General features: G+C 33.0%; 1 non-coding gene across 1 annotated transcript; it reads left to right on the top strand.

Annotated features, from left to right (window-relative positions):
- The first annotated feature begins 22,844 nt into the window (after positions 1 to 22,844).
- On the top strand, positions 22,845 to 22,951 carry LOC139873852 (small nucleolar RNA R71). Its single transcript, XR_011767565.1, has one exon. It is a non-coding gene; the product is annotated as a small nucleolar RNA R71 (small nucleolar RNA).
- The last annotated feature ends 325 nt before the right edge of the window (positions 22,952 to 23,276 follow it).

Raw genomic sequence — 23,276 nt, 5'->3', positions numbered from 1 at the left:
ACATATATGTCTCGTTTTGAAATCCTTAAGTTAGTAGTCTTGTTTTTACATATGTAGTTCATTGTTAATATACATAATGACATATTTACTTATCATTTATCATGATTAAACATAGTGTAACAATCTCTTAATATGATTCATATGTAATTAGGAAGACGTTGTTATAACGATAATCGTTATATATATCTTTCCGAGTTTCTTAATTCAATAAACATAATTTTATGTATATAACTCATTGTTAAAATACCTAATGAGATACTTACTTATCATAATATCATGTTAACTATATATATAATCATATATATGTCATCATATAGTTTTTACAAGTTTTAACGTTCGTGAATCACCGGTCAACTTGGGTGGTCAATTGTCTATATGAAACCTATTTCAATTAATCAAGTCTTAACAAGTTTGATTGCTTAACATGTTGGAAACACTTAATCATGTAAATAACAATTTCATTTAATATATATATATATATATATATATATATATATATATATATATATATATATATATATATATATATATATATATAAACATGGAAAAGTTCGGGTCACTACAATAATGATGCTAAAATATCAAAGAGTTATACACTTGAGGCTTATTTGCATCAAGGATGAGAACCGTGTTGAGCATCAAGCACCAAGAAACCCACTGGAGCACTTGTTTTCTATTTTTTGGGGTCTGATCAGACCCCTGGGACTTCTGGAAAGTTGATTTTCCGATAGTTCGGTTCGAGTAGATGAATATTCGTTTAAGACTCGCCTAAATCCGATATACGGTTTAGGATTTATAGCCTTCCGAAAGTCACTACGCCTTCGTAACGACGTGCTGAAATTTCTGACCTACTCGCGCTTGAACCGTCGCCATGGTCAAACGACATCGAGTTAGGATCTGAAAATTGGATAGCGGTAAGAGGACTCACAAACGGAGCCTTAGCTACTGACCACGCGTCTTTTTGGTTTGTATAGTGGTCGTAGAAGCTGTCCGAAGTCAGCTTTTGTTTTGATCTCTATTCTTGTTGAAAACTTACTTTATCTTTTACAAATGATGATGATGATAATGATACTTAAGACTTGACTGATTCACTTTTAAACTTTTGGGAAAATATACTGACATAGTAACCTTTGACTTAGGTTGAGGACCTTTCAGACCGACTTACTACTTGCATACTTTTCATAGCGACTTTTACCGCACATTCACTGTGAGTTATAGCTTCCCTTTTTACTTTACTATTTTTGGGACTGAGAATACATGTGTTTTTTATGTTTTACATACTAGACACGAGTACTTAAACTTTATATATGTGTGGGTGACATAACGGCACAAAGATTCCCCTTAGCTCGGTAACGTTTAGTCATTGGTTTATGAACTGGTGAACGCGAATCTTAGATATGGATCCATAGGGTTTGACATCCCCACTCGGGCTAGTCGCGCTAGCATTCAATAGGTGTTTAATACTTCATAAACATACGCACTCGCCAAGTGCACTTTTAGGGGGTGATATATTACTTGTTAAGTTAGTTACCGGGTGCTCACGGATAAGCATATACTTTATCATACAGATTTGAGAAACAGTTTTGAATACAAAATCTCGTGGTCTACATTAAATTACTAATTACAAACAAACTATAGCTCACCAACATTTGTGTTGACATTTTAAAGCATGTATTTCTCAGGTGCTTAGACGTTGTTGCTTTCGCTGTTAGACTTGCTGTTATAGTCTTGGTGTTATAGACTTGCTGTTACAGACTCGCTGTGTTAGACTTCTGCTGCATTACTTAGAGATGTCTCAATCATGAAACTTTTACTTTGCATTCACAACTTATGTTACATTTGAACAATGGCTTTGTAATGACCTTTGTGTAGTGACCCGAACTTTTCCATGTTTATATATATTAAATGAAATTGATATTTACATGATTAAGTGTTTCCAACATGTTAAGCAATCAAACTTGTTAAGACTTGATTAATTGAAATAGGTTTCATATAGACAATTGACCACCCAAGTTGACCAGCGATTCACGAACGTTAAAACTTGTAAAAATTATATGATGACATATATATGGATATATATATATATATATATATATATATATATATATATATATATATATATATATATATATATATATATATATATATATATATATATATATATATATATATATCCATATACATGATATTATGATAATTAAGTATCTCATTAGGTATTTTAACAATGAGTTATATACATAAAAATGAGACTATTGAATTAAAAAACTCAAAAACGATATATATAACGATTATCGTTATAACAACGTCTTACTAAATACATATGAATCATATTAAGATATTGATACACTATATTTAAACATGATAAATGATAAGTAAACATATCATTAAGTGTATTAACAATGAACTACATATGTAAAAACAAGACTACTAACTTAAGGATTTCAATACGAGGCATATATGTAACGATTATCGTTGTAACGACATTTAAATGTATATATATCATATTAAGATATATTAATACATCATAATATCATGATAATGTAATAATTTAACATCTCATTAGATATAATAAACAATGGGTTAACAACATTTAACAAGATCGTTAACTTAAAAGTTTCAAAACAACACTTACATGTAACGACTAACGATGACTTAATGAATCAGTTAAAATATATATACATGTAGTGTTTTAATATGTATTCATACACTTTTTAAAGACTTCAAGACACTTATCAAAGTACTTCTACTTAACAAAAATGCTTACAATTACATCCTCGTTCATTTTCATCAACAATTCTACTCGTATGCACCAGTATTCGTACTCGTACAATACCCAGCTTCTAATTGTATGTACTATTGGTATATACACTCCAATGATCAGCTCTTAGCAGCCCATATGAGTCACCTAACCATGTGAGAACCATCATTTGGCAACTAGCATGAATGATTACACAAAATTATAAACTAATGTGACCTTATATGGAGTACCTACATCATGTTTTCAATCATCACCATAAACACTTTCATTTTTCAATTTTTATGCATCAAACTAAACTCTCTCAAGTGTTCTTCCATTGTTCTAAGTGTTCTTCATCATCTTCATCAAAATCTAGCTCAATATAGTTCATAAATCCATACATAAACCAAGATACAAAACAACTACTCAAGAACACACCAACAACACTTCTAAGTTTGCTAGCTTACTTTCAATCTTGCAAATCCACTTCAAGTGATCATCCAACCTCAAGAAATCTTTCTTATTTACAGTAAGATATCGTTCTAATATAAGGTAATACTCATATTCAAACTTTGATTCAATTTCTATAACTATAACAATCTTATTTTGAGTGGAAATCTTACTTGAACTTATTTTCGTGTCATGATTTTGCTTCAAGAACTTTCAAGCCATCCAAGGGTCCTTTGAAGCTAGATCTATTTTTTTCATTTCCAGTAGGTTTACCCACAAAACTTGAGGTAGTAATGATGTTCATAACATCATTCAAATCATATATATAAAACTATCTTATTCGAAGGTTTAAACTTGTAATAACTAGAACATAGTTTAGTTAATTCTAAACTTGTTCGCAAACAAAAGTTAATCCTTCTAACTTGACTTTTAAAATTAACTAGACACATGTTCTATATTTATATGATATGCTAACTTAATGATTTAAAACCTGAAAACACGAAAAACACCGTAAAACCGGATATACGCCGTCGTAGTAACACCGCGGGCTGTTTTGGGTTAGTTAATTAAAAACTATGATAAACTTTGATTTAAAAGTTGTTCTTCTGGGAAAATGATTTTTCTTATGAACATGAAACTATATCCAAAAATCATGGTTAAACTCAAAATGGAAGTATGTTTTTTCAAAATGGTCATCAAGACGTCGTTCTTTCGACTGAAATGACTACCTCTTATAATATTGACTTGTAACATGTATTTACGACTATAAACTTATACTTTTTCTGTTTAGATTCATAAACTTAAGTTCAATATGAAACCATAGCAACTTGAATCACTCAAAACGGATTTAAAACGAAGAAGTTATGGGTAAAACAAGATTGGATATTTTTTTTTTTGTTGTTGCTACGTGAAAATTTGTAACAAATCTATATTAATCATATTCTAGCTAACTTATATTATATTATACATGTATTCTAATATATTATGTAATCTTGAGATACCATAGACACGTATACAAATGTTTTGACATATCATATCGACCCATGTATATATATTATTTTGAACAACCATAGATACTCTATATGCAGTAATGTTTGAGTTAGCTATACAGGGTTGAGGTTGATTCCAAAAATATATATACTTTGAGTTGTGATCTAGCCTGAGATGTGTATACACTGGGTTGTGGATTGATTCAAGATAATATATATCGATTTATTTCTGTACATCTAACTGTGGACAACTAGTTGTAGGTTACTAACGAGGACAGCTGACTTAATAAACTTAAAACAGTAAAACATATTAAAAATGTGTAAATATATTTTGAACATACTTTGATATATATGTACATATTTATTATAGGTTCGTGAATCGACCAGTGGCCAAGTCTTATTTCCGACGAAGGAAAAATCTGTGAACGTGAGTTATAGTCCCACTTTTAAAATCTAATATTTTTGGGATGAGAATACATGCAGTTTTATAAATGTTTTATGAAATAGACACAAGTAATTGAAACTACATTATATGGGTAAATGATCGAATCCGAATATGCCCCTTTTGCTTGGTAGCCTAAGAATTAGTAAACCGATCTACTAATTGACGCGAATCCTAGAGATAGATCTATTGGGCCGAACGAACCCCATCCAAAGTACCGGATGTTTTAGTACTTCAAATTCGTTTTTATCATGTCCTATGGATGTCCCGGAATGATAGGGGATGTTCTTATATGCATCTTGTTAATGTCGGTTAACAGGTGTTCTCCATATGAATGATTTTTATCTCTATGTATGGGATGTATATTGAAATATGAAATCTTGTGGTCTATTATTACGATTTGGTATATATATAGGTTAATCCTATAACTCACCAATATTTTTGTTGACGTTTAAAGCATGTTTATTCTCAGGTAATTATTAAGAGCTTTCGCTGTTGCATGCTAAAATATGGACAAGATTCGGTGTCAGCATGATTGTATAATATTAATTAAAACTGCATTCGAGATTTACTTTGTTGTAATATATTATTATTGTAAACCAATATGTATTGGTCGTGTGTATGTGTGATATTTTTAGATTATCAATTCTTAATAATCTAGGTGGTGTTCTTTTAATCTTGTCATTTAAAATAAAAGTTATGGTTTGTTTTAAAAACGAAAGCAGTCTTTAAAAAAATGTCTCATATAGAGGTCAAAACCTCGCAAAGAGATCAATTAATATGAAACGTTTATAATCGATATGAACGAGACATTTCAGTTCTGTAAAAAAAACGTCTCATATAGAGGTCAAAACCTCGCAAATAGATCAATTAATATGAAACGTTTATAATCGATATGAACGGGACATTTCACTTTGTGTCACATACTTATGTTAATGCTTTCTATTCGTAGAAGCACGTTATCTTTGTAAAACATTTGACGTTGGTAAAGACGTCACCTTTTCATGAATGCAAAATTTATTTTAAAACAACATGTAGTATTGTACCGTGTAATGGACCTGTTGTTGATGATCCGTACACGTTGATTTTGTACGGGGCGTCACAGTCCAATTCTGACATGTTGACAAAAAATCCTAGTGCTAGATTGTCGGGCCAATCTGGACCACCAGTCCAGTTTGCTCCTATTTTGCCTTTGAACTAAGGCTGGACCACCGGGCCAATCTAGACCGCCGGTCCACCTAGCCTTTGGAAATTCGAGTGATACAACTCTCCCTAACTTAAAATGGATCACGTCCCCGTGATCCGCACCACGTACCATTAAGCAAGTAATCTAATACCCGCACACCTGCCATCCGCAACTCGGAACCAAATTCAACGATCCTACAAGCACATCTAAAATTTCCGAATTCGAAAGCACCCATTAAAACTCACCATACATTATCTTAAGCTCGAACTCACCGATTACCTTTTGCTACCACCGACATTACACCATACATCTAACATTCGAGTTGTTTGCTGAGGAACAAGGAAAGCCCCATGTAACCCTACACTTTCCTCTCAGGCTCCAACCCGCAACCAACCACGTTCAATTCTGAATCATCCATTGCGATCCACTAGGTTCACCATGACGTGAACCAATGATGTGTTCTAGAGGGTGTGTATGAAACGGCTATCAGTTTTATATTTATTTACTACAGGAAATCACCTAAATTAAACTAAAACACAAAAGGCAAGTATACCTATCGTGTAATAATATAGCTAAGGTAAAGTCCGGGAGGTCGATCCGTGGACACTATTATTGGGTGTCTTACTAGGTCAAATTAGTTAATTAAATAGTGAAACTAGATATAGTAATTATAGGTAACTTTGGGGAGATTTACCGTTTAATGACCGGTTTGTTAATTTTATATTTTAAGCGTACAGATAAATGACGATAATTAAAGTGCGTAAAATAAATAACAATATTAAAATGACAATAAATAAAATTGCGAGTAAATGAAAGTACGATGAGAAATACAATAAAAGAATTATGCTTATTTAAACTTCCGTAATCATGATGTTTGACGTTTTGATTTTAATTTATTATGCTGGGTTAATTGTCCTTTGTCCTGGATTTATTTGATACCTATCTGGCTTTTGCCCATAATAGTTCATCGGTCATAATTATAAAATGATCGTCAAATTAACCCTATACCTGAAGTCAAATATTCCAACTAATTGGGGATTCGAACGGTAACAAGGTCTTAATACTTTGTTAATAATTACACCAGGTTATTGACTGTGTAATCCAAGGTCTTAATACTTTGTTAATAATTACACCAGGTTATCGACTGTGTGTAATCCAAGGTCTTAATACTTTGTTAACAATTACACCAATTACCCTTGTATGTAATCCACCCCTGTTTTAATTAGTCCATGATTATTAATTTACCCACTTGGCCAGAATGAATAATAAATTACCCAACCCAATTGATTAATTAAATGATTGTAAAAGATGTCGTATAAACGTCACTAAATAGGACATGCATAATCATTTAATAATTATTAGATTAACTAATTTGAAGATAGGTTCGACAGACTCCAAAGAGTTGTCATTCGATTAGACAATAACCCCCATCTATTAATGGTCCATGGTCCAATGTCCACAAGTGTCGGTCTTTTGTCCATACCCTAATTATGGTACAAAATCCAATAACCCAATCTTTAATATTTAGTCCAACATCATGATTACTTCGGCTCAAATAAGCATAATAATAACTTAGTTTCGAGACATTAATTTAAAAAGGAAGAACATAGCTTACAGTGGTAAATAATCGCGTAGCGTTACACGGACAGAGTTCCGACTTTAATACCCGTAAAACATTTCTTACAATAACTCAATTATTATTAAACTTAAATTAAAATTATAATTATAAATATATATATAAATTACATATATAGAGAAAGAAGATTGGAAAAAGGTGTGTCTTTCTTCATTCTCCGTAGTCTAGTTTTATAGGCAAATGTTGATTTGAAATTTTCACTTATGACTCTTTAACTATGCTCAATTAACAACTTTTTATTATTTATTATTATTCTTATTATGAATTATTTAAATATTATATTATATTCTTGTGCATAGTTGATTTGTACTTTCAGCTCCGTTGCGTCGAGCGTTGAAAGTTGGTTCATGTCTCGGTTCCGGATTTTCGAACGCCTTTTCGTATAATTTAATATCTTGTACTTTGCGTTTTGCGGCTTGTACGTTTGTAATTTTTAGACGTTTCTCATCAATATATTGAATCACTTGGATTGTACTTTGTACTTTTTAGCTTTTTGGTCGTTTGCGTCTTCAAATCGTCGAATCTGCCTTTTGTCTTTACCTTTTATTATTTAAACGAATATCACTTGTAAATAGAACAATTGCAACTAAAATCTTGTCTTTCTTGAGGGATAATGCTATGAAATATGTGTTCGTTTTTAGCATTATCAATATTCCCACACTTAAGCGTTGCTTGTCCTCAAGCAATATAGTCTTGAAATAAAAACGTACTTTAATCACTTCTTTATTCTTCACACTTTGTACATCAGTGATTTCAATACGGCGGTTATGAACAATGATAGTAACGATGTGGTTTACAGTCTCACATGACTATAAAAATTTAGATCCGTTAGGAAATTGGATCTTTATGAAAACATTTGATCTTTTGAAAATTCAATCTAGTTTTTATCCTAGATAAGTTTTCCGGAATAACCCTTCACCGGTGTTGCAAAATGTTATTGTGGGTTTTGTGGGTTTCGGATTTTAAAATTTTTATCTCAAAACTTTACGGTTTTGTGTCACCCACTTGCTAACCTTGTATTAGGAAAGCAACACGTCCAGTTTACTTGTCCCGTATATTACCTTTCGGTAAACTACCGTCCGGTTGTAAAGGAAAGCGATGAACAAGAAACTGTTAAGGCAATGTCTAATGACATGCATTTGTTCATGGTCTAAAACGTGTCGGATGCTATTACTATCATTTGTAAGAGAAATAATAAAGATCATCTTATAATTTTTCTGGTCTGGCACAAGGTCCTGTCTCCGACCATGCTATGCAACCACCGTTCTTACGGTTGACACCCGATTTGGTTCAGGTGACCTAATGAATCAGTTTTAATTTTTGATCAAAATATTTTCTCGTTCAAGCTCGAGTTTAGATATCATCGAATTCCATGAGTTTGAATTCTCAATCTTTAAGGTCAATCTCAAGGATTGAGTAATATCAGGCTTAAAAGCTGATTTTTAATATTTAAGTAGATTATCCTTTCTGGGGGTCTGATTCATTAGTCTTATCAAGCTAATTTTCACGGCGCCCTCCCCATTTTACGAGACAGATCCTCTCATGGTTAGGATAAGTCTGACCACATGGCGACCCTGTTTGATGCTGAGGTCCGTGGATTTCCTGCTAATTTTAGTGATGACTTTTCTAGATTTTTCGTCAACCTACAGCTGGTCTGGACGACAACTTCTTGACCTAAATCAAGAAGCGCGTGTCTTTTTCGGAAGACTTTACTAGATCCATCTTTCTTTCGAATATATTACAGTAAATCGGGTAAAACTGATTAGTTTAGTCCAAAACAAAAGTACCTGCAATAAGCTTGTACAGATATGTGATATATGTTTTAAAGAACTTGGTGAATTCTTCCCACACTCAGCTTTTATTTATTTCTTTCTTTGCCTTTTTTTCCCCTCTATTCCATTTTAAATGAATTCAAGCGTTTTGAGTTGTTTCTCAATTTATGTCCTTTCCAAGGTAACAATAATTTCGGTAGTATCACCTAGTTTTATCGTTCATAAATATGTATAAACATGATTTTGAATTCATTTCATTGAAAATTTTTCAAATTTTCACAAAATTTGGCAATTAAACCAAGAGTAAACCCGAGAGAATTTATAACCCTTCCCCACACTTGAGATCTTGCAATGCTCTCATTTGCAAGAAATCGGTAAAAATTTAAATTCATGAGGGTGATTAGTGTAGAAAAATGATTAAAATTACCGAGTTTGCAAACATATTGTTGTTATTTCACATTTGATATTTTGCGTCTTGTCGTCAAAATTAGTAGCTTTTGCTGAACTTAATGACAGTCTTTGAAAGTGATAAACTACAAACATATATACATATTTTTGAAGTTTGGTATATTACCCCACTTTCAAAAATTTATAAAATCTAATATTTTTTTGGCATACTTTAAATCAATAAAATTAAAAATAATGATAACAAAATTTGTCGTCCCGCCCTCGGGTAAAGCAATTTCGGTTCAATGACCTAGTGTTTAACTCACGGCGAATTTTAGAAATCATTTTTTTAAACTTAATTAAATAAAGTAAATTTTTGTTTTTAAAATCACACAAAACTTAAATTTAAAAAGCATATTAATTTCTTATAAAACCTACAAAACAAAAAAAAATTTCAGAATGGGGGAAGAAAACTAGTTCTTTAGTGTCTGCTAGTGGAAAAGATCAATCGGATTCCATTTTCGGAACTATACGAGAACAGAACAACTAACTCTTGACATCATTTTCTTTTTAGAACATTTTGAATCTCCCCACACTTAGGTAGCTGTGGTGTTAAAATTGTGATTAACTTCATCGTCAATTTTTCTTGGACCATAATCAACTTGCATATCTGTGACTTTTGCTTTAAGCCATTGGTCGGATTCTTGTGTAATATCCACAAATTCAACTAATTTCGCCTTTTCTTTAGGCGACAGATTGGATACTAACCGGTTACATAACTTAAAGTTCCCCTTGGTTCTAGCATCGCGAATTCGTTTAATAAGTTTCTTCATTGAACTATTAATAACGGGATCATTTAATTTCGTATAAACAACGGGGTTCTTTGTTATCAGGTCATCATTAGGTGTTACTTCATTTTCCCCACACTTAGGCATTTTATTATTGTTGAGCACTACCGTTGGAGTTGGTAAAACAACATGGTTCTTACCAATCGTTTTTGATGGTTCAACGGTTTTGGTTGGTGGAGATTTAGACTTTCGAATCATAAAGGTGATCGATTTCTCATCATTACTAAGTGTCATTCTACCCTTTCTTACATCAAATAACGCCCCGGTGGACGCTAAGAATGGTTGACCTAAAATTAGAGGAATGTTTGGGTCCTCTTCTATGTCAATGACAATGAATTCGACTAGAAAGGTTAAATTACCTACTTGAACGGGTAGGTTGTCAGCAATTCCAATTGGGTGTTTAATAGTTTGATCAAAGAGTCGAACACTCATTTCCGTTAGACTTAACTCACCTACTTCTAATCTCTTATATAATGAAAGAGGCATAACACTCACACTCGCACCTAAATCTGCTAGTGCATCATACATGACACAATCACTAAGTAGACAAGGAACAATAAATTCACCCGGATCACCCAACCTGTGTGGAACTTTTGGTGGAACTGTCTTCACCGGGTTTACTTCTACGGTTTTTGTTTCTTGCACTTTCTTATTCTTCTTCTTCTTCTTTTTTCCAAAGGTATCACAAACTTTATTACCTATCACTTGCTCATACTCAACTCCTTTTCTTGGAAACGGGATGGGTGTTTTGTATGGTGCCACCACTGGCTTTACATACTCGGGTGGTGGTGGTGTTGTAACTTCTTCATTGTTACTCACATCTAAAACTTTCCCATCTTCTGGTGTTGGTTTTTCAGAATTTGTTGATACCATGTTAACATTTTCATTCCGAGGATTTACTTCATTATTACTAGGTAGCTTTCCTTGTTCCCTTTCACTCATCAATCTAACAAGAGTACCTACTTGTTTTTCTAGATTCAAAATGGAAGCTTGTTGAGTTCTAAATGACTGATCAAACCTCTCATTCGTTTGGGTTTGAGTTTCAATAAATTGTGTTTGAGATTCAACTAGCTTAAATACCACTTCTTCCAGATTTGACTTTTTCTCTTCGGTTTGTTGTGGTGGTTTATACAAGCCAGGTATTTGTTGATTGAAAGTGTTGTTTTGAGTTGGTTGGTTATTCAGACTTTGTTGGTTGTATGAGTTGTTATTGGGTCCATTTGGATTGTAAAGAATGTTGTAAAGACCCGTCCTTATCCATCCGGACGATATCTTCAACATTTGGTCCCATTGCGATGGTCGACTCCAAGTAATGTCCTTAAATTGAGCAAATGCACAGTGGAAGACTTAATTCGTACCTGAGAATAACATGTTTTAAAACGTCAACATAAAGTTGGTGAGATATATAGGTTTGTTGCTAGCAGCGTTATAACTATGGACCACAAGATTTCATATGTAAACATTTTAATAAAAATATTCTAAGTGGTTGAGCACTTGGTAACCATACTTAACAATTAATCACGTCGCATATTCCCTTTAATATGAAATCTTACTACACTGTACCAAGTGTAGTCACGAAACGAAGTACTGTGCAACCGTTGAATACTGGTCGTCCAGTCCGGTTGGGGTTGTCAGGCCCGATAGATCTATCAACAGGATTCGCGTTTACAATACCGCTGTAAATAACAGTTACCAAGCTACAGGGAAGTATGCCAGTGGTACAACTCAACGTAGAATATATTTTTCAGTTACTTGTGTCCATAACGTAAAACATAAAATACATGTATTCTCATCCCGAAATATTTAGAGTTTAAAAGTGGGACTATATACTCACCTAATGTATTTTGTAGTAAAAATACATATAACAACATTTAACATGTGCAAGGTTGGCCTTCGATTCACGAACCTATATCATTTATATATATTAATACATATAATCACATAATTGTTTCTATATAATATTTATGTATGTTAAGTGTTGTAGTTATATAAATATATATACTTTATTTATGTTTTATGTCTTCAGTTATATTTTATATATGGTTATTTTGTAAAATAATTAATATTCATACATATAGTTATATTAATATATATATATTTATTTATAATTGGTATTATATCAAAATAAATAATTTGTTATATAAAAAAAAAATACCATTAATAATAATAATGATTCTTATAATAATAATAATAATAATAATAATAATAAAATAATGATTGGATATACCCTTTAAGCTTTGTCTAAAAAGGATGCTCCAGACGAGACTCGAACCCAAGACCTCTCAATAGTTGCAACCACTCCTAACCATCTACTCCGATTCTGTTTTCTATTATATTTCGTGATCTATTTCCATTTAACCCGCTAATGTGTTCAAGCCCAACAGTCTAAAATGGTCCAATGCAAGCCAAATACAAAAGTAATCCAGTGGTTTTTGATCTGTTATATTTCGAACTGCAGAAAGAGTATTAACCGGATTAATTTGTAGTCATACTTATCTTCATCCTAAAATCACAACATCCATTATCATCGACGTCATTAACCTAAATTAACCCTAATCGTCATTATCATCATTTATCATATTCATTACCTCATAACCATATTCATAATCCTAACATCATACTCGTGTGATTCATTTGAATCAAACAGAAAAGAATCACAACACTATCATTATACATCAAACATTCGCTGATCATCATCACTAAACCGTGGCTTCATCATAAAATCATATCACCATCGCCTATCTTAATCCTACCGTTAATCATCAATTGTCATCGACGTCCTATTGTGTAACCATCATACTCACCAGGTATCATTACGCCATCTAACATAATCATAAACCATCATGGCCATCATCATTTATTTTCCTGGTAAAAAGTGAAAACAACGAGAATCCTAAGCAGATGGTTACGAGTTCGGCCCAACATAACAGATTACTTCTCGGCCCAACTAATCTAACAACAAATATCCAGCCCAAAGAATTTATAGAAAACTTATGTCGTAGGTGTTGCTGTATTCGGTCCACTAGAAAGAAAAAGAGACGATATATATATAAAAATATCAAGTGGTTGTTTATTTCTTTAAGGGTTTGTCTAGTACACAGATACAACAACACGTCCCTTTCCCTTTACAGCTAATCGTCATCATAACCTAACCCTCAACTATTATCGTCTTCATCATCCTTTTTAGTTTATATTTAACAACTAAAACAGAATTATTGCAACTGCAGATGGTGGTGTTCCCGGTTGTGATTAAAACAAAATAGCTCATATAGCAGCAGATTTTTGAGTCTGTTCGAATGAACAAGAAACGTGATATGGGTTTGATATGGGTTTGCAGTTATATTTATTTGATATGGGTTTGTAGCTGCAACGAGTGCTCAAGCAGGAAACGTGAAATAGCAGTAGCAGAATAGTGAAGTGTTTGTGTTTTGTTTCGAGTAAAAGCGACAACAGGGAACGAAAGGAACTAAATAAAAATGATGATGGTTGTGATGGTTTTATGTGGTGGTGTTGGAGTGGAGAACAAAGGTGGTTGTCGTTGGTGGATAAAGAGGATGAGGGTGGATGTGGTGATTCGAATGGAACAAACGATTATGGGTTTGATGGGTTTGTGTCGGAGAGGTGGTAGTTGCAAAGGTGACTGTGTTTGTTGGTGTTACCGGTAGTGTAGTGATTGAAGTGGGTTTGAGCCGAAGGTGTTCTCGGGTGGTTAATCGAATGGTTCGTTCGAAACAGATACATGAAAGAAGTAAACAAAATCATGAGAGAACAAGTAACTTCGATGGTGTTTGGTTTATATAGATTTAGCAAGGTAGAAGCTAGTTAAAGTGGGTGTTATTATGGTGGGTGACGTTCTTCGATAGATTATATGTAGACATGTATATATAGATAAAAAGAGAAGAAGATGGTGGTCTAGGTTCTTGGTTGATCATACTTATATGTATTTATATAAAGTAATATAGATATATGGTTAGATCTCTGGTGCATAATTCATATGTATATATATTATATAAATGATTAGACATAGTGGATGCAAAAGACAACCACAGTAATATTAAAAAATATCCCATGAATTATAATGTAAACAGTGTTATGAGTCATAAATATCAAGAACAGGGTAGCAGCCGGCTACTTGGCATTTTATTAAATCACAGAGTATAATATCGCGGTCCGTTGCTAAACAGTGGTGGATAAAAAGTACTCAGAAAATCTCACACTTTTACAATAAATATAGATATTTATTTTAGTCATTAAGCTATAAAAATTTGGTAATTAATTAGTTACAATCATTTAATATTAATATTTAATATACATTAAATATTCATATAGATTCATTTAATTATATCGTATTTCATTTTACATTTTAAGTTCTAACGATTAAATGGTATTTCAATATTTTCAGTTATTATATACATATCTATATATTTACTTATACACACTTGTTCGTGAATCGTCGGAAATTAGTCAAAGGGTAATTGATCACCTAAATATAGATTTCAAACTTTTCTAGACTCCACATTACAGATTTTGCTTATCGTGGCGGAACCATATAAAGATTATAGTTTAAATTTGGTCGGAAATTTCCGGGTCGTTACAGTACCCACCCGTTAAAGAAATTTCGTCCCCGAAATTTGGTAGAGGTTGTCATAAATAATAATAGGAATGTTTTCATGACGATTATGAGGTGATAATGGAGTTTTATCATTATTGAGAGATATAGATAAAACGATTCGATCATGTGAAGCGTACAAGTGAAGTTATCACAAAAGAGCGAAATGTGTAAATAAATATATTCGTTTCAACCGATGACGTAGTTACTGTTGATTTCCGGGATTTAAGGGATTTAAAGAAAATCTTACGTAATAAGATTTGGTTCTTTGGCGATTTAGAAAATCAAAATCTTCTTTAATTAATGCAATAATCTGTTCCTGATTTCTCTGTCGGATATATTGCTATAAATCCACCCCATTCGTTTTCCTTATTCTCCACACCTTTTATTCTTTCTTCCTCTACTCATTCTTAATATGTTCCATCCAATCCTGATTCTTATTATACTTCTAACCTTCATATCTTTCATTCTTCTTTTTCATTTGCCGCCAGAAGAATCTATTCACTTTTATGATTTTCTTGGAATTATAATGTTTCTTATTCTCCCGTGTCTTTACATCGCAATACGTATTGATATACACGGTTTGTAGTTTCTGGGTGATTATTGGGTTTTATATCTTCCCTTATACTTCGATGTCCTTGCTTTTGTTTTCTATAATCATTATCATCCACAGTTAATACTCTCTTCCATTTACTGCGATTTATACCCCAATTTCTATTTCGGAGCTTCATTCTTTTTCTTTTCCTCCTTTTCAACTAAGCATCTTTTGTAATGGTCCGGAATTCGTAGGTATGAAATTCGAAATGAATATAGTTAATGTCCTAAGAGAGAATTGGTAATGGCACGATTTTTGATTTGTCAAATTACCAGAATATCCTGGAAAAGACCGAATCATCAAGAGAATATTTTCTTAATATGTTTAGAGATTGGATAGATTGTAAGAGCCGTGTAACATGGCACATAATGATGGTACTGTGAATCATCACATTCCATTAGAAACGCAACATGACTTACTGTAATATAATGAAGTTGATCAAGTTTCATTATATTATACTAATTCACGCATCAGTTCCCAATACTGCTTCAAAACATTCATATTTTAAACTTGAAGATTTTAGAATTTAGAAACTAACACAGTTTCTTTTATGTTGTAACGCAGATATTACGAGGAGATAGATGATTGCAGATAGGAATAGTTGTGAAAATATCTTTAGAAATATGGAGAATATGTATAGCGGAAAATATGAAGATATCTTATAATATCTAAGATAAGATGATGATGAATAATATTATCTGAAAAAGTTTAGAATAAGGAGTAGGGTTCATACTGACGGTTTCAACAGACACTGAATCATTTGCATTATTTGAAGGCAGGTTCATTCCTTGTATTTGTTCTTTGTTTCCTTCACGATTAGCTCAATCCATTTTTCAGCACTAAATTTTCTATCGAGCGTTCCTAACATTCCCTTCTTTATCATCAAACTTTTGGCCATTTAGGCCATCTAAAATTTTACTGTTTCCTCTGCATTTAATGCAGTCATATCTGAATCGTCGATTATCAATCCGAGGTGTTTTTGGGCGAATTGTGTTTTTAGATGATTAAATGCTGATGATAACATGGCGGAGTATGAAAGGTTCCCGATAACGATGAGGAAAACCAATCGTATATATCAAAGTTATAATAAGACTTATTCGAATGAAAGGTCGAAGTTGTTCTGCTGAAGCTGTGACAAAATTGGCTACTTTGAAAAGGAATCGTAAGGTTGTTTTTGCTAATAAATGCTAAAGAATTCGCCGCGATACGTGTTAAACTATGACTTTGGGTTCAAGAGTTTTTCATGTGTATAGATCTTTTCTTCTGTAGATGAAGTGCAGTCGGTTCAACTTCTCGATTTAGGTATTTTCAAGAATCCTGATAGGTTTGTACGCGGATTGTAAACGTTGAGATACAAATGAGGTTTAAGATAGAATCAAGTGGCAAACTTGAAGATTAGTTTAGTTTCATATGTTATAATCAATATTTTAATTCATTTTACTTGTCCATAGTTAGCAGTCTATCAGTCCGATTGTCCAATGGTCCAATAGTTCAACAGTTCAATATATTCATATATAATTTAATATATATAATTAATACATATCGTGACCCGTGTACCGGTCTCAGTGTCGATCACAACTCAAAGTATATATATATTTTGGAATCAACCTCAACCCTGTATAGCCAACTCCAACATTCACATATAGAGTGTCTATGGTTGTTCCGAAATATATATATAGATGGGTCGATATGATAGGTCGAAACCTTGTGTACGTGTCCCGTTATTTAAAGTGCGTAAAATAAATAACAGAACTTAAATGACAATAAATTAAATTGCGATAAAATGTAATACGGAATTAATAGTTAGCTGGGAACAGTTAACTAGGAACAGTTAGCGTGGATTCCTAACAGAATTTCTCATAATTAATTTGTTTGTTTCTAGCACTTTTTATTTTGTCCAATGTTTTCTTCATTATGCCACTTGTTGGATTCTGATAGATAAAAAATCCAAATATGAAATTTGAATAAAAATGGTTATTCGGTGGTGAACAAATACGAATATCGGTAGTTGTAAGCAAGATAGCAAATGATCGTTGAATCAGATTCGAAAAATGTACAATGTAACTTATTAATGTAAATTCTAAATGTTCCTCGGGTACTACCCACCCGTTAAAATATTTTCATCATTAACAGTTTGTACGAAAGAATTTTTAATTACAATCTTTATGAAAATATACTTGCATATATATTTTCTTCGGATGTAATCATAGATTTAATGAGTCAATAAGATATTATACTCATTTGATTTATTGTTGGCACTTGATTATATGACCTCTAGAACATTAGAGACTACATAATTGCCATGTCGAACGAAAATAAATGAGATAGAACGATAAGTAAAGCGAAGATAATCGATATAAAATGATATGTAAAACGAAGATCATACTCGAAGTACAGATAGTGATATTGAGGTGAGTGATGTTGATATCCGAGGTACAAATTGTGATGTTGAGGTTTACGACGCGGTTGTGGTTGAGGGTAATATGGGTACTGTCGGTGTTGATGATGGTGGTACGGATTATGCTGCTGGTGCTGCTGCTGGTGTTTGTAACCTTCGCACCGTATTCTCCAAAGCCGTCACGCGAGCGTGAAGTTCGTTAACTTCTGCTAGTACACCGGGATGATTGGTGGTTGGAGTGAGCGAATGAACAAGATCTGAAATATGGAATAGTATATAATCGTGACGAGATACTCTAGAAATGAGAGTGAAAATGGTTTCTCGAACAGGTTCGCCGGTAAGTGCTTCAGGTTCATCGCCAAGAGGGCAATTTGGTGGATGGAAGGGATCACCCTCTTCATGTCTCCAGTGACTTAGTATATTACGAACCCACCCCCAATTCATCCAGAATAGATGATGGGAGATTGGTTGATCCATTCCGGTGATGCTGCCTTCGGAGCTTGAATGAAAATCCATATCGGCATAGCTGTCATAATCTGAGGAATTTGAACTAGATGCAAAATCCATCTTGTATAATCGGAAAAATGAATTTTTGGTATGAAGTAGATTATAGAAGTTAGATTTGGTACTCTTCTATACATACTTTACATATGTATATATAATACCAAAATCCCGTAAATTACGGAGAATCTTTGAAAAGATGTCAACTAAAGTCCAAAGTAACAGATATGCTAAAATATGAATTTTGTCTATACACTATCGATGCACTAAATGCAGTAAGACGTGTCTAGACTTAAGAATGATAAGCAGAAAATTTCCTAAGGATGATAAGCAGATGGCTTCCGACTAGAAATGATAAGCAAAACTTTTTGACAGGTAGACACGGTCAAAGTCCAGACTCACTAATGCATCCTAACAACTACCAGTTAGACACACTAATGCGAGGTCTGGTTCACTAAGACCAACGCTCTGATACCACCTGTAAAGACCCGTCCTTATCCATCCGGACGATATCTTCAACATTTGGTCCCATTGCGATGGTCGACTCCAAGTAATGTCCTTAAATTGAGCAAATGCACAGCGGAAGACTTAATTCGTACCTGAGAATAACATGTTTTAAAACGTCAACATAAAGTTGGTGAGATATATAGGTTTGTTGCTAGCAGCGTTATAACTATGGACCACAAGATTTCATATGTAAACATTTTAATAAAAATATTCTAAGAGGTTGAGCACTTGGTAACCATACTTAACAATTAATCACGTCGCATATTCCCTTTAATATGAAATCTTACTACACTGTACCAAGTGTAGTCACGAAACGAAGTACTGTGCAACCGTTGAATACTGGTCGTCCAGTCCGGTTGGGGTTGTCAGGCCCGATAGATCTATCAACAGGATTCGCGTTTACAATACCGCTGTAAATAACAGTTACCAAGCTACAGGGAAGTATGCCAGTGGTACAACTCAACGTAGAATATATTTTTCAGTTACTTGTGTCCATAACGTAAAACATAAAATACATGTATTCTCATCCCGAAATATTTAGAGTTTAAAAGTGGGACTATATACTCACCTAATGTATTTTGTAGTAAAAATACATATAACAACATTTAACATGTGCAAGGTTGGCCTTCGATTCACGAACCTATATCATTTATATATATTAATACATATAATCACATAATTGTTTCTATATAATATTTATGTATGTTAAGTGTTGTAGTTATATAAATATATATACTTTATTTATGTTTTATGTCTTCAGTTATATTTTATATATGGTTATTTTGTAAAATAATTAATATTCATACATATAGTTATATTAATATATATATATTTATTTATAATTGGTATTATATCAAAATAAATAATTTGTTATATAAAAAAAAAATACCATTAATAATAATAATGATTCTTATAATAATAATAATAATAATAATAATAATAAAATAATGATTGGATATACCCTTTAAGCTTTGTCTAAAAAGGATGCTCCAGACGAGACTCGAACCCAAGACCTCTCAATAGTTGCAACCACTCCTAACCATCTACTCCGATTCTGTTTTCTATTATATTTCGTGATCTATTTCCATTTAACCCGCTAATGTGTTCAAGCCCAACAGTCTAAAATGGTCCAATGCAAGCCAAATACAAAAGTAATCCAGTGGTTTTTGATCTGTTATATTTCGAACTGCAGAAAGAGTATTAACCGGATTAATTTGTAGTCATACTTATCTTCATCCTAAAATCACAACATCCATTATCATCGACGTCATTAACCTAAATTAACCCTAATCGTCATTATCATCATTTATCATATTCATTACCTCATAACCATATTCATAATCCTAACATCATACTCGTGTGATTCATTTGAATCAAACAGAAAAGAATCACAACACTATCATTATACATCAAACATTCGCTGATCATCATCACTAAACCGTGGCTTCATCATAAAATCATATCACCATCGCCTATCTTAATCCTACCGTTAATCATCAATTGTCATCGCCGTCCTATTATGTAACCATCATACTCACCAGGTATCATTACGCCATCTAACATAATCATAAACCATCATGGCCATCATCATTTATTTTCCTGGTAAAAAGTGAAAACAACGAGAATCCTAAGCAGATGGTTACGAGTTCGGCCCAACATAACAGATTACTTCTCGGCCCAACTAATCTAACAACAAATATCCAGCCCAAAGAATTTATAGAAAACTTATGTCGTAGGTGTTGCTGTATTCGGTCCACTAGAAAGAAAAAGAGACGATATATATATAAAAATATCAAGTGGTTGTTTATTTCTTTAAGGGTTTGTCTAGTACACAGATACAACAACACGTCCCTTTCCCTTTACAGCTAATCGTCATCATAACCTAACCCTCAACTATTATCGTCTTCATCATCCTTTTTAGTTTATATTTAACAACTAAAACAGAATTATTGCAACTGCAGATGGTGGTGTTCCCGGTTGTGATTAAAACAAAATAGCTCATATAGCAGCAGATTTTTGAGTCTGTTCGAATGAACAAGAAACGTGATATGGGTTTGATATGGGTTTGCAGTTATATTTATTTGATATGGGTTTGTAGCTGCAACGAGTGCTCAAGCAGGAAACGTGAAATAGCAGTAGCAGAATAGTGAAGTGTTTGTGTTTTGTTTCGAGTAAAAGCGACAACAGGGAACGAAAGGAACTAAATAAAAATGATGATGGTTGTGATGGTTTTATGTGGTGGTGTTGGAGTGGAGAACAAAGGTGGTTGTCGTTGGTGGATAAAGAGGATGAGGGTGGATGTGGTGATTCGAATGGAACAAACGATTATGGGTTTGATGGGTTTGTGTCGGAGAGGTGGTAGTTGCAAAGGTGACTGTGTTTGTTGGTGTTACCGGTAGTGTAGTGATTGAAGTGGGTTTGAGCCGAAGGTGTTCTCGGGTGGTTAATCGAATGGTTCGTTCGAAACAGATACATGAAAGAAGTAAACAAAATCATGAGAGAACAAGTAACTTCGATGGTGTTTGGTTTATATAGATTTAGCAAGGTAGAAGCTAGTTAAAGTGGGTGTTATTATGGTGGGTGACGTTCTTCGATAGATTATATGTAGACATGTATATATAGATAAAAAGAGAAGAAGATGGTGGTCTAGGTTCTTGGTTGATCATACTTATATGTATTTATATAAAGTAATATAGATATATGGTTAGATCTCTGGTGCATAATTCATATGTATATATATTATATAAATGATTAGACATAGTGGATGCAAAAGACAACCACAGTAATATTAAAAAATATCCCATGAATTATAATGTAAACAGTGTTATGAGTCATAAATATCAAGAACAGGGTAGCAGCCGGCTACTTGGCATTTTATTAAATCACAGAGTATAATATCGCGGTCCGTTGCTAAACAGTGGTGGATAAAAAGTACTCAGAAAATCTCACACTTTTACAATAAATATAGATATTTATTTTAGTCATTAAGCTATAAAAATTTGGTAATTAATTAGTTACAATCATTTAATATTAATATTTAATATACATTAAATATTCATATAGATTCATTTAATTATATCGTATTTCATTTTACATTTTAAGTTCTAACGATTAAATGGTATTTCAATATTTTCAGTTATTATATACATATCTATATATTTACTTATACACACTTGTTCGTGAATCGTCGGAAATTAGTCAAAGGGTAATTGATCACCTAAATATAGATTTCAAACTTTTCTAGACTCCACATTACAGATTTTGCTTATCGTGGCGGAACCATATAAAGATTATAGTTTAAATTTGGTCGGAAATTTCCGGGTCGTTACAAATGTTTTGATTTCGATTAAAGTTTGGCCTTGGCGATTGATAATTATTTTAATAATTATTTCCCGGCCTTTGATTTATGTAGGAAACATTCTCTCGTTGTTCCATCATTTGTTTAACATTACAATCTTTCGTTAAGTGTGGTCCACCGCATTGCTCACAACTGATTCGTATTGCGTGAATATCTTTAGTCATCTTTTCCATTCGTCTCTCGAAAGCATCTATTTTTGCGAAAACAGAATCAAAGTTATGGCTAGAATCGGCTCTAGCCGCTTTAGATGAATGAAAAATATCTTTTTCCTGATGCCACTCATGAGAGTGGGATGCTGTATTATCAATGATCTTGTGAGCTTCGGTTGCGGTTTTCTTCATAATGGAACCACCAGCTGCTGTGTCGATGTCTTTTCGTGTGGCGATGTCGATGCCTTTATAGAAAATTTTCACTATTTGAAAAGTATCTAAACCGTGTTGAGGACATCCTCTCAACATCCTTTCGAATCTTGTCCATGCCTCATATAACGTTTCATTTGGCTTTTGCACGAACGTGGAAATTTCTCCTTGAAGTCTTACGGCTTTAGATGCGGGAAAGAATCTTTGAAGAAATTTCTCAACTAAAATATCCCATGAGTCAATCGTTCCTTCAGGTAACGATTCTAACCAATCTTTGGCTTCTCCTTTTAAAGTCCATGGGAACAACATAAGTAAAATAGTTTCATCCTCAACTTCTCGGATTTTAAATAGATTACAAATCTTATTAAAAGTTCGAAGATGTTCGTTTGGATCTTCTTTTGTTGTACCACCAAATTGGCACTGATTGGTGATCATGTGTAGGATTTGTCCTTTGATTTCAAAATCTGATGCTCTAACATCTGGCTGATTAATGGCGTGACCT

The sequence above is a fragment of the Rutidosis leptorrhynchoides genome, chromosome 10 (genome assembly GCF_046630445.1).
Source record: "Rutidosis leptorrhynchoides isolate AG116_Rl617_1_P2 chromosome 10, CSIRO_AGI_Rlap_v1, whole genome shotgun sequence".
In the NCBI taxonomy this organism is placed as follows: domain Eukaryota; kingdom Viridiplantae; phylum Streptophyta; class Magnoliopsida; order Asterales; family Asteraceae; genus Rutidosis; species Rutidosis leptorrhynchoides.
Note: the sequence above shows the minus strand (reverse complement) of the source record. Positions and strands in the feature narration are given on the sequence as shown.